This window comes from Jatropha curcas, chromosome 7 (genome assembly GCF_041381405.1).
Source record: "Jatropha curcas cultivar XTBG-Jc1 chromosome 7, XTBG_Jcur_1.0, whole genome shotgun sequence".
NCBI classification, from domain to species: domain Eukaryota; kingdom Viridiplantae; phylum Streptophyta; class Magnoliopsida; order Malpighiales; family Euphorbiaceae; genus Jatropha; species Jatropha curcas.
Window position 1 is genome coordinate 14,130,197 of NC_143157.1, and position 14,249 is coordinate 14,144,445.

General features: G+C 29.2%; 2 long non-coding RNA genes and 1 other non-coding gene across 3 annotated transcripts; 2 read left to right on the plus strand and 1 right to left on the minus strand.

The window, feature by feature from the left end:
• The first annotated feature begins 723 nt into the window (after window positions 1-723).
• On the plus strand, window positions 724-3,550 carry LOC149494716 (uncharacterized). Its single transcript, XR_016321662.1, has 2 exons — window positions 724-1,200; window positions 3,376-3,550. It is a non-coding gene; the product is annotated as an uncharacterized LOC149494716 (long non-coding RNA).
• Window positions 3,551-7,171: 3,621 nt separating this feature from the next.
• On the plus strand, window positions 7,172-10,035 carry LOC149494717 (uncharacterized). Its single transcript, XR_016321663.1, has 2 exons — window positions 7,172-7,653; window positions 9,829-10,035. It is a non-coding gene; the product is annotated as an uncharacterized LOC149494717 (long non-coding RNA).
• A 3,960-nt stretch (window positions 10,036-13,995) lies between these two features.
• Window positions 13,996-14,067, minus strand: TRNAW-CCA (transfer RNA tryptophan (anticodon CCA)). Its single transcript has one exon. It is a non-coding gene; the product is annotated as a tRNA-Trp (tRNA).
• Window positions 14,068-14,249: the final 182 nt, after the last annotated feature.

Here is a 14,249-nt window from a genome sequence, read left to right on the forward strand (position 1 = left end):
TTGGATTTTTTGCATTGTGTATATGATGTTAAATTTTTGTGATTGGACGTGATTTGTTTGTGATTGGACGTGATTTGTTTGTGATGTGCTATGGAGTTAGAATGATGCGGGTCACCCTGAGGTGAGAGCACAACATGGTGAGAATGTTGTCAGTAGGCCGTTAGTGGGTGGAGTGGCCCCCCGTGCACTCCTTGATTTGATGCACATTAGTGATAAAAGAAAAAAAGAAAAAGAAAGGTAAAATGAAAAGAAAAGAAAAGGATAATTTGCAGACTGGGCCCATTAAGCTTGAATGGCGGTGGGATCCCCAAATGCAATTGACACAAGGATCAAGGGATTTATTATTCTAGAATTTCTATTAAAGTATGTTTTAGGGGTGAGCATGATCCTTGTTTACAATGAGTGATTCCACATACTAATATCCACTGTTTGATTACTTGAATTGTTGTTGTAACGCCCCATTTTTCTGTGTCTAAAATAGTAAGTTACCGGTCTGTGAATAGTATCATCGGTCCGGGAATAAATATTATTTTGGTCCGGAAAAATTACTATGTATGTTTAATATTTTCTATAATATTTTTGGAGTATGTATACATTATTTTTATGGGTAGAAAGTAAATAATAAATATTTTTAGAGAATTTAGAAAATTTGTGAATAGTTAATTAAGGTGTGATATTAAGTAAGGAAAATTAGAGGCAATATTTGTATGGAGTAAATTTGAAATGGTGTTATATTAATTAAGGAAATTAGATGAATTATTTTTATGGAGTAAAGTTGAGGATTTTATTGTGTTAAATAATATTTTGAAGGAATTTAATTGGGAGAATATTTGTAGCCATTAGATTAGATTGACTCAATCCTAGCCATCCAATGTTGAGAAAAGACTAAAATACCCTTGTGCTCAATAATTTGAGCAACCACTTTCTCTCCTTCTTCTTCTCTTTGGCGTTGGCTATCTCCTTCTTCTTCTTCTTCTCTTTGTTTTTCTTCAACTTCATCCTTAGCTAAATCCATCAAATTCAACCCATTTAACTTGATTTAAGGAATCAATCCTAGAGTTTAAAGCCTGAGAAGTGATTTGTGGTGATTATTTTCAAGAAACTTGGAAAGCCAAAGGCTTAGGAAACCTCTACCAAGGAGTAAAGGCAAAGTTGGAGCTTAGAATGCTTTAATCTAAGCTTGCTAAGGCTTGTTTTAAAGTAAGTGTTCATAAATCCTCCTACCTTGTTTAAATTTTTGATTTTGTGAAGTTTCTACTATTTTGTGAAAATTGGGAATTTTATATGAAATGATTTGATTATTGAATTTTGGTGGTATAAATGTGTTCTTGGGAGATTTCTAAGCATGTTTATATGTAGAATTGATGAGGAAAACATTTTCTTCTTCATCTTCCAAAAGTGGCAGAACCTATTGATGAAAAAGGCCTTAAGATTTCTTGTTCTCTTTGTTGGTTTATGCTCTTAAGATGATGTATGATGAGTATGAAATATGTGGTAGAAATCCCTACCTTGTATATGATTTAAGTAAGCTGAAATTGGGAAAAATGTTATTGAGTGAGATTAAGGACTATTTTTCGATCCTTTTGAGTTTTCCTTTGTGTCTGAGTCCTTCATGAAAGTTATAGGTCTACTTCTTAGCTTTCCAACCCATCCTCTTGTGTCCAATTTGGATATATATAGTTCAACTTATGGCTGAAAAACCCAAACTGACTCTGTTATGACGGGCTACATGCATCACTGAATTGAGTGCCCATTTTGACCACTATAATGATAAGATTATATTCTGAGTTCTTCATGAGAGTTGTTTCCCTGTGTCTTGAAACTTCTCTGGTTTTGGATTGGTTTGATTTGAGTGTTTGGATAAGTAGGAATTGGATAAACATTGGAATTAGTGCTGCTGAATCAGGTCTGGACTATTGGTCTGTGTTCCTAGCCTTTTTTCACCATATTACAGATTGATCTGGGCTGTTGTCCCTTGATAACATTTGTAGAATTTTGTCTTAGCTTTCTAATGAATCAAACTTCACTTAATTTGGAAATCTATAACTCAAGTTATGTCCTAAAAACCCAGAAAAGGTCAAGGTGATATTAATGCTGGAAATTTTCTATGTCCTAAATCAAAGGGTTATTTGGATAAAAGTATGTATAAATCATGTGTGATGAAGTGCTCTTGATTATTTGTATGTTTTAGAATTTATTTGACAAAAATAAAACATAAGTGTGAGAAGGGTTGTTGTGGATATGATTAAATGGATATAAATTGGAAAGGTGTGGAATTGATTTAGATAATGCATGATGAGGGTTGAAATGGATACTTTTGTGCATAAGAGTTATGTTAGCATGCGTGATTGGAGAAGGAAATTCCTCCCCTTGGTACCACCTTAGTGTAGTAAAGCTTACATAATTATTATATATATGACATAAGTATGATTATTTGATAACTTTTATATGTTTAGAGTTTTAACAAAGAAATGGGTATTTAAGGTGTAAGTGCTTTGTATATATATACTATCTTAAAAAGAATGTGGTAATTTGTGTAAGTTGTAAGTTGAGAAATTTTGAAGTGATGGGTATTAAGTAATGAAGTGTTTTTGATTAAGAATTATTGCTTTTGTGCAAGAATGATTTTGATTTGGGCTCTACTATGCATGATTGAAACGTGGTATGATGAGATTGATTTTGTTATTGTGAAGCTATGATCATATGCTAGGGTTATCAGCCCTTATAAATAGGCGGACGCGCTTATTTGTGTGATGGGGGTGGTGCTTTCATAGGCCATGGTGGTGCTTTCCTAGGCCACGATTGTGTGATGGGGGTGGTGCTTTCATAGGCCACGAGTATGTGATGGGGGTGGCGCTAACATAGGCCACGATCAAATCTGCTTATGTTCATTCTGCATGAGTATGAGCCTTAACGAAAAATAACATTTTATTGTTGCTATAAAAGAATGAAGACATAGTTGCATTTATAATCGTCTTATTGTTTTCAAAGTAGTTGAATTAAACGAATGAGATCATATTATTTTAGTAAACTTTACTTTGGAAATTAATGATTATGTTATCAAATGAATTTTCAAAGCATGATATTCCGGTACAAGGTTTTAAAAATAAATAGTATATGTATTGGTATAATAAATGTGCAAGTAATGAATTTATGAGTTGAAAGAATTAAATTCTTCATGTTGTTAATTCATAGTTTATTTGATATTTCTTTTGCTATAAATGTAAATGCATGTTAATATTTGAGATTTTATGATTATAAATGATTTTACGAAATTTGTGTTTTAAGTAAGTTGCCATCGCAATTTTGGTAAGTATGTGAATTATGAGCACCACTGAGTTTTATACTCAGCGCGTCGATTTTTATCACGCGTAGGTTGAAGATGTGGTTGCTACTTGAAGAGTAGAAGCATCTTATCAAAGCAGAAGTCACTAATTTGGTAGTAGTCGATTGAGATTTATGTACTTAAGAATTATGGCATGTATAATTATTACATTTTTTGGAGATTATGTTATTTGAATTATATGTAATAATAAATTATTTTGGTTTATATATTTGGAGATAAGCATAGGATTTATTAAATGAGTGAATATGAAATATTTTAAGTCAGTTGATATGATTACTTCATTAAGACTTGATATCTATAATGAATGCAAGTAATTGATGAATCGAAAATACTATTGAGGATTTATTTAGTTATGAAAACATAAAAGTGTTGTTGTGTTATAATAATTATTTGGAGATGTTGGACATTTGGAGTTTCATTGGGAGTATTTTGTATTCACATGTTTGGCGAGCTCAGTTTTTAAAGGGATATTCTTACAGTATTTTTGTAGGATTGTTCCCAATGTATATATATTAAAAAAAAAAGATAAGAAAATGAAATGACATTTCTATTATAAAAAAAAAAGATAATATACTCGTGAAACTTGTGAATACCCAATTACTTCTAATGTAAAATTTTAGTTTTATGATTTATATGTTAAGTTAAGACGGTGTCTCCGGCACCGAATGTGGCATCCGCCGTCGAGTCTCTCGGGATTGGGTGGCGGGTGTTACATTTAGTGGTATCAGAGCATAGGTTTAGGCGATTCTAGGACTATGTGTATTGTGTAGGAATTTATCTATGTTGAAGTGAGAGTATGAGTAATTTAATTTAAGTTAAATACATGCCATATTGGTTTGAATTGGAAACAACCAGCTATTGGAGAATGGTGTTGTGGTAAGCGGAGTATGTTATTGAGGTTCCTACTGATGATTAATGGTTATATCCTTCTGGACCATGTGAATGAATGATTCTTGGAGGAATTCTTAGAGAATAAGGGATAGAGATTCGATGTGGTGGTTATTGGAGATAAGATAGTATTAAGGCGTTAAGGATTGATGTTCTTTTTCTTGAATTGATATGAGTTCCAAGTGTTAGAAGTATATTTGAGATTTGACTTGTGAAGATATGAATTTTAATTTCGAAATTGATTTGTATCCATGCTATTGATAGCATGAGTGACTTGTGAAAAGGTTTGTCAATTTTGAATCCATAAGAAGCATATTTTTTTTTATAATGGTGCTTATGTAAATGATTTTGTTATGAGGATTTTTCCCTTCTATTGAATACTGTGGATATAAAAAAAAAATTTAATTTAAGTAAATTTTCAAGTGCGGTTTTATAAAGTTTTGATAAATGAAAAGATTATTTTATAAATGAAAATGAATTCACTTATACAGATTCTTGGGCTATGAAGTATATTGGTTTACGAATTAAACATGAAAATAACATTTATATATAATATAAGTATGTAAGATGAAGTGTGAACTTGTATGGTTGTGTGCACAAGAAGATATATTAAGTTATGCCTGTTAAGATTATAAATATTAAGTTGAAGTTAAATATTTGTTGAATGTGAAATGCATTCATAAAATGCATGAATGTATGTATATGTGCCTAAGGAAGGCGTATGTTGTGAATGAGTTGCTAGTATGATCTAATAAGAGAAGTAAATGATTTGGATTTAAGGACAATAGAATCTACTTAGAGTATCGATTTTAATATATGCAATTGATGAAGTTTACATGATTTTGGTTAGTAGAATTTATTATGACTATTGAGATAGACAATTTTTTTTTTCTGGAAAGAATATGTATATTAATTGGTGTATTTACATAAATGATATTTATAAGGTTTAAATGATGAATGACTTGAGGTGATTTGCTATAATAAGGGATGATAAGTATTTTTTTTCATAAGAAATACTATTGGTGAATGAAACATTATTTAAAGCCATTATCAGAAGTGATTTTTATTTATGAAAAATAATTACTACTTGGTGGAGTAAAGTATATTGTGGTATTCATCAGCTATTTTTCAGATGTATGAACATTAGGAATAATATGAATTACTATGGTTAGAAGAAAAGTGAACTGTGATTTTTGGTAAGAAATAAATTACTTTAATCTTTATGTGCCTAGTAGTGGATCTTGTATGAATTGTGGCACCTTATGGTTTGATATGGTATAAGTATGAATTCCATTCAACAAGATTTAGTCTTTTGATGTTTAAAGTATTTGGATGTTATAAATAAGGAATGTTGTTTAAATGAGAGATTCTATGCTCCGAGAAAAAGTAAATAACTTCTATAAAGAAATCAAGATAATTATATTATATAAATATTGGACCATGATGGTTAAGTGAGTTGATGAATGACATCGGACATGGCGGAATAGTTGTCCAACTAGTAAATTGATGTTATACCAATGAATTAAATAAGTACGAATGGATCTAGTCATGTTATTGTATGAATATTAAGAAAAGAATCAATTACAGAAATGCGAACGAGTATGAATTAGTATAATTTAAATGGAATGAGAGTCAATATGTAGAGTTTTTTTTTGACAAATTAGGAATCATTGGTTATTCAGAGTTGATGGAAATAGAAGGAATGATACATCAGAGTATAGAAGTAAGAATTTCTATATTTTTGAGATTTCATGAACATATATATAAAAAAAAAAAAAAATTTGTGGTTCGTGTTGATCTCACTATGCTTATATGAGAATAAATTCGAAGCCAAAATGATTAAGAGTTTATAAGTGATCATTGTGACGATAGAAAAGATTGGTTAATAGTTAATAGAAGTATGTACAAGTCATGGATGATTTATGGATTTTTGTGAGATATCTATGATTAAAAAAAAAAAGGGTGGAATTGCTATGACTTAGTGAATTCTATTTGGATGGAACTACCAAATCGTTATGGATAAATGGTTAAGTTGGGATAGTCTATATGGCACATTGCATGGTTTGCATAACTTTGTGATGGTGTATAAATATTTTTATGTATTGAGATTTGGAACTTTGGTATTATTATTATTATTATTTTTTTCTCTTGAGTTGAACTTGCAAGTATGCATGATGTATATATGCATGACAGTGTATGAGATTAAGTATCATGCAGCAATTAAGTTATTAACACTGTTATAATAATAAGCTATATGATCTCAGGAGAATACTGTTATGAGAATAAGCTATATGATCTCAGTATATGTTCATATAATCTCATCATGCTTTATGAGAATTGACTTGATGCAAATCTTCGAATATGATATTTAATGATATACCTTGATATGTATCTTATATGATGAAATGTTTGGTATGGGAGTTATATAGGTCATTGGATTGAGTGTTAGATAGAATAAGAGATGCTTATGGAGTTTTCTTGTAAGAGAATTAAAGAGGATAGTACAGATCTAAACGGTTCATATGCAAGAGAAGTTGATGTTATAATTATGAGATTAAAGTGCTAGCAGATTAAGGAAGAATAAATGAAGTCGGAAAAATATTATGAGATTTGTAATTATTTAATTCAAGTGAATTTCGAGGACGAAATTCTTGAAGGGGGGTAGAACTGTAACGCCCCATTTTTCTGTGTCTAAAATAGTAAGTTACCGGTCTGTGAATAGTATCATCGGTCCGGGAATAAATATTATTTTGGTCCGGAAAAATTACTATGTATGTTTAATATTTTCTATAATATTTTTGGAGTATGTATACATTATTTTTATGGGTAGAAAGTAAATAATAAATATTTTTAGAGAATTTAGAAAATTTGTGAATAGTTAATTAAGGTGTGATATTAAGTAAGGAAAATTAGAGGCAATATTTGTATGGAGTAAATTTGAAATGGTGTTATATTAATTAAGGAAATTAGATGAATTATTTTTATGGAGTAAAGTTGAGGATTTTATTGTGTTAAATAATATTTTGAAGGAATTTAATTGGGAGAATATTTGTAGCCATTAGATTAGATTGACTCAATCCTAGCCATCCAATGTTGAGAAAAGACTAAAATACCCTTGTGCTCAATAATTTGAGCAACCACTTTCTCTCCTTCTTCTTCTCTTTGGCGTTGGCTATCTCCTTCTTCTTCTTCTTCTCTTTGTTTTTCTTCAACTTCATCCTTAGCTAAATCCATCAAATTCAACCCATTTAACTTGATTTAAGGAATCAATCCTAGAGTTTAAAGCCTGAGAAGTGATTTGTGGTGATTATTTTCAAGAAACTTGGAAAGCCAAAGGCTTAGGAAACCTCTACCAAGGAGTAAAGGCAAAGTTGGAGCTTAGAATGCTTTAATCTAAGCTTGCTAAGGCTTGTTTTAAAGTAAGTGTTCATAAATCCTCCTACCTTGTTTAAATTTTTGATTTTGTGAAGTTTCTACTATTTTGTGAAAATTGGGAATTTTATATGAAATGATTTGATTATTGAATTTTGGTGGTATAAATGTGTTCTTGGGAGATTTCTAAGCATGTTTATATGTAGAATTGATGAGGAAAACATTTTCTTCTTCATCTTCCAAAAGTGGCAGAACCTATTGATGAAAAAGGCCTTAAGATTTCTTGTTCTCTTTGTTGGTTTATGCTCTTAAGATGATGTATGATGAGTATGAAATATGTGGTAGAAATCCCTACCTTGTATATGATTTAAGTAAGCTGAAATTGGGAAAAATGTTATTGAGTGAGATTAAGGACTATTTTTCGATCCTTTTGAGTTTTCCTTTGTGTCTGAGTCCTTCATGAAAGTTATAGGTCTACTTCTTAGCTTTCCAACCCATCCTCTTGTGTCCAATTTGGATATATATAGTTCAACTTATGGCTGAAAAACCCAAACTGACTCTGTTATGACGGGCTACATGCATCACTGAATTGAGTGCCCATTTTGACCACTATAATGATAAGATTATATTCTGAGTTCTTCATGAGAGTTGTTTCCCTGTGTCTTGAAACTTCTCTGGTTTTGGATTGGTTTGATTTGAGTGTTTGGATAAGTAGGAATTGGATAAACATTGGAATTAGTGCTGCTGAATCAGGTCTGGACTATTGGTCTGTGTTCCTAGCCTTTTTTCACCATATTACAGATTGATCTGGGCTGTTGTCCCTTGATAACATTTGTAGAATTTTGTCTTAGCTTTCTAATGAATCAAACTTCACTTAATTTGGAAATCTATAACTCAAGTTATGTCCTAAAAACCCAGAAAAGGTCAAGGTGATATTAATGCTGGAAATTTTCTATGTCCTAAATCAAAGGGTTATTTGGATAAAAGTATGTATAAATCATGTGTGATGAAGTGCTCTTGATTATTTGTATGTTTTAGAATTTATTTGACAAAAATAAAACATAAGTGTGAGAAGGGTTGTTGTGGATATGATTAAATGGATATAAATTGGAAAGGTGTGGAATTGATTTAGATAATGCATGATGAGGGTTGAAATGGATACTTTTGTGCATAAGAGTTATGTTAGCATGCGTGATTGGAGAAGGAAATTCCTCCCCTTGGTACCACCTTAGTGTAGTAAAGCTTACATAATTATTATATATATGACATAAGTATGATTATTTGATAACTTTTATATGTTTAGAGTTTTAACAAAGAAATGGGTATTTAAGGTGTAAGTGCTTTGTATATATATACTATCTTAAAAAGAATGTGGTAATTTGTGTAAGTTGTAAGTTGAGAAATTTTGAAGTGATGGGTATTAAGTAATGAAGTGTTTTTGATTAAGAATTATTGCTTTTGTGCAAGAATGATTTTGATTTGGGCTCTACTATGCATGATTGAAACGTGGTATGATGAGATTGATTTTGTTATTGTGAAGCTATGATCATATGCTAGGGTTATCAGCCCTTATAAATAGGCGGACGCGCTTATTTGTGTGATGGGGGTGGTGCTTTCATAGGCCATGGTGGTGCTTTCCTAGGCCACGATTGTGTGATGGGGGTGGTGCTTTCATAGGCCACGAGTATGTGATGGGGGTGGCGCTAACATAGGCCACGATCAAATCTGCTTATGTTCATTCTGCATGAGTATGAGCCTTAACGAAAAATAACATTTTATTGTTGCTATAAAAGAATGAAGACATAGTTGTATTTATAATCGTCTTATTGTTTTCAAAGTAGTTGAATTAAACGAATGAGATCATATTATTTTAGTAAACTTTACTTTGGAAATTAATGATTATGTTATCAAATGAATTTTCAAAGCATGATATTCCGGTACAAGGTTTTAAAAATAAATAGTATATGTATTGGTATAATAAATGTGCAAGTAATGAATTTATGAGTTGAAAGAATTAAATTCTTCATGTTGTTAATTCATAGTTTATTTGATATTTCTTTTGCTATAAATGTAAATGCATGTTAATATTTGAGATTTTATGATTATAAATGATTTTACGAAATTTGTGTTTTAAGTAAGTTGCCATCGCAATTTTGGTAAGTATGTGAATTATGAGCACCACTGAGTTTTATACTCAGCGCGTCGATTTTTATCACGCGTAGGTTGAAGATGTGGTTGCTACTTGAAGAGTAGAAGCATCTTATCAAAGTAGAAGTCACTAATTTGGTAGTAGTCGATTGAGATTTATGTACTTAAGAATTATGGCATGTATAATTATTACATTTTTTGGAGATTATGTTATTTGAATTATATGTAATAATAAATTATTTTGGTTTATATATTTGGAGATAAGCATAGGATTTATTAAATGAGTGAATATGAAATATTTTAAGTCAGTTGATATGATTACTTCATTAAGACTTGATATCTATAATGAATGCAAGTAATTGATGAATCGAAAATACTATTGAGGATTTATTTAGTTATGAAAACATAAAAGTGTTGTTGTATTATAATAATTATTTGGAGATGTTGGACATTTGGAGTTTCATTGGGAGTATTTTGTATTCACATGTTTGGCGAGCTCAGTTTTTAAAGGGATATTCTTACAGTATTTTTGTAGATTTGTTCCCAATGTATATATATTAAAAAAAAAAGATAAGAAAATGAAATGACATTTCTATTATATAAAAAAAAATAATATACTCGTGAAACTTGTGAATACCCAATTACTTCTAATGTAAAATTTTAGTTTTATGATTTATATGTTAAGTTAAGACGGTGTCTCCGGCACCGAATGTGGCATCCGCCGTCGAGTCTCTCGGGATTGGGTGGCGGGTGTTACAGTTGTGATCCGTTTGATAGGTGTGAAATTCATGCTCACTTACTCATTCATAATTAGCCGAAGGGCTACCGGTTTGATTATCATATTTGAGATCGTATGGGGTGAGAAGGTTATCTAACCCTACTCATTGAGTTTAGGTGCTCATTCTTGCCTTATAATTTTTCCCTAGGCCTTGAGAAGTAAAGAAAGTCCCATGGATACGAATAATTTGAATTGCAATTAAAAAAGAGCATTAGAAACGTGTACATATATTTGTGATCTAAATGTATGTAGGGATTCTGCAATTGTTTTCCGAATGGGTTGTAAATGACTAAGATAATTATATATATTCTACCTCATAAAATGTAATTATAATGTATCAGTCAAATATGACAATATGTCTGTTGGATATTTGAATTTAACTGTAAATCATTGGATGAGCCTACAACCTAGTTTATATAGACTTGTTATTGGGCCATATTATGAACGATGAATTGACTTAATGAATTTAGGCCTACTACGAGCTTAGGAGGATTAAACCCACACAGGCCCTAGTGCCGATCAGCCCTTAGAAACAGGTCGTGACACATGTACATCTAAAACAATCTTGACATGACTAATAACCATAAACCTCTATATCTACAACAATCTCAACATGGTCACCTGTGGATCAATATTGATAAATGAAAAAGGATAAATTGAATAGTGTATTAGAGATAGTGTATTATGATGAATAGTGTATTAGAGATAGTGTATTATGATGAATAGTGTATTAGAGATAAGAAGAATAAATACAAAATGTATATGCTTAAGAACAAACCCGATAGAACTATATTATGATTGACCTGCGAATCAATCAATTTCACAATAAAGATAAATCTTATTTGATTACAAATAAAAAAAAAAAAGTGCATAGGAAGAAATGTAAACCATATTGAGTTATATACTAAGAAATCAAAAATTGCATTTATGAAATCATATAACATAAGTGAGAAGGAAAAATAAAATCATAGGATTAATATTAATATAAACATCCGGTTACTTTTCTGACAAAACTTTTGTGGTATTAAAGTATAATAAATAAAATAAATGAAAGTGGAAGATAGAATGTAGTATAATTTAATAAAACTAACTTATTAAAAGTTTTTTTTTTTTTTTTTTTTGGTAACACAGGAAGCAGAAAAGGATAATCTTACAAAACTAATATCATAAGCATCAGCCCAAAAAATCAAGGATAGAGAAGTAGAGTTATTAAAAATTACTTTATTATCATAGCTTATTGTCTTAAAAAAAACATCAAAATACATTGCACAAATATAAAAGTCACTTAAGACTAATTTTACAATAATAACAACAACAAAACTATAAAATTAGTTGCATAATAACTAAAATTAACCAAACAACTCTTCCTTTAATATATATTTTTAAATATAATTCATTAATAATAATATCAAGAATTAAAATACTCATATAAACTAGACATACAACTTTACTATTAGTAACTAATAGACTTTGCTGATATTTTAATGAAATAAAAGAATTCATATGCTTGTGAATAATAAAACTAAATTAAATATATATATATATATATATATATATATATATATATATATAATTTTAGATCTTTCTGCTTGGAGTTAATCTTGATAAAATATATAAATTTTCATAGCACTAATCTGTTAATTGATTTGGAAAACAAAATAATAATTTCTCTAGATCTTCTATACCTAAATTGTTTTTTCAAAACTTTGTAACATATGACGAAAGCAGATGAGTTTTCGCCACTATGCATCAATAGCATCAACAAAGAAACATGCCGTAATAAACCCTCACAAAGAAGGGACAAAGCAAAAATCGAGACGAAACAATAATAATAAAAACAAAAAAGATAGATTTGTTATAGGAAAAATAGATATGAATTTATTAAATTGAATAAAAGATTAAAGTAAAAGAAATAATAGAAGGTAAGAGTTATCATTGATAAACAACGACAACCATAAATAGAATCTAGGGTTAATTAAAAACCCAGAGAAAAAAGAAAGAAAGGAAAGAGACTAGAGTTTTCAATATAACTCTTTCTTTAACATGACAAAATGAACATTTCTTAAATTCTTATATAAAACATAATATAGATTTGCATTCTATTCACAAATATCTAAAAATCTTATTAGAAGTAATTTTAAGATTTTGGACACTATCATCTCTAGTAGTTAAGCTCATCAAAGAAAGAGTATATTGTATTGATTGATCACAAAAAAAAAAAAATAAAAAAAAAAAAGAAAAAAAGAAAAAAAAAAAAGAATGAATAGGATGAAAGACAAACTCTATTAAGCTATATATAGTACCAAGAAAATAAATGTTATGTTTATCACATAATATGGATGAGTAAATGAAAACCAAAGCTTTAATATTAATATAAAATCTAACTTAAAGCTTCTTTATTATTACAAAATCTAACTTCTTCGGTTATTAAAGTATAATAAATAAAAGAAAGTGAAAATAAAAGATAGAAAAGTAGTATGATTTGTAAAGCTAACTTATTAAAAGTTCTTTTACTGTTAAAACTTACTATCCAAAAAATATTAAAAGTACATTATTATTATTATTATTATTATTATTATTATTATTATTACATAATAACTAAAAATAATATAAAAAAATAGAAAATGCAGTTAAAAACTATGAAAAATAATTAACAGAAAATATAATTGCCACAATTTGGGCCTAATATAACTTTCATTATGGCGGGACAAAATGTTTAAAATTCCCAACAGATTAAATGCAGTAGATTTTGCCCTCAACAGTTTCAATCTTTATTATTTTCCATTAAATCCAAAATACAATCGTAATAAGTTTGCAGATTTAAATTAAGTAAATCACTATTTAGCCTTCATAATTTGGTGAAAATTTACTAATTAGCACCTCTATTCTTTAGAAACAAATTAAATAATTTCTCTATTTTCATCATTCAACTAAATAATTAATTGTGTTAATTTTTGGTTAATCAACTAAAAAATTATTTTAATCTGATCTAATCATATAGACGATTTTTCATTTCTGATAAATTTTTATTTATAAAGTAGAATTGATGATATTAGGATAAAAGAAAAAAAAAATCACGATTTGATTTGGATGTAATACATAAAAGAAAATTTCAAGTTTTGTTAGCTTAACATCTTATTACAATGAAATGGAAAAATTAATTGGAGAACTATATAATTAATAGCTATAAATATAAAATTACTATTTAATTAGTTTTTTTCTTAAATAGAAGCATAAAGCAATTGATATGAAAATTTGATAATATCATAACTAAATGAAAAAATTAATTGAAGAACTATTTAGTTAAACAGCTACAAATTATAAAAATAATTTAAGTGATTTTTTTTAAATACAAAGTGCATGGTTATTGATATGAAATTTCGATAATATCTGGAGTTTATTAATCACAGCATAGAATTAAGGGGGCGTGGCACATACAACAAAAAATGAAAAAATTAGGAATTGAACCCGACGTGAATCGAACACGCAACCTTCTGATCTGGAGTCAGACGCGCTACAATTGCGCCACGGATCCACAAGTTGAACGGCAATCACAGAATATATTTAATATCCATTTTTGTTGTATTCATGTGTTATTATTTATTCGTAATTTTTGTCAATTTTAGTTGTTGCACATTTTTAACTTTTAGATAGCGAATTAAAATTTTCAATTAATACAGTGATATATATTAAATACTTCAATTTTTATGAATCCAA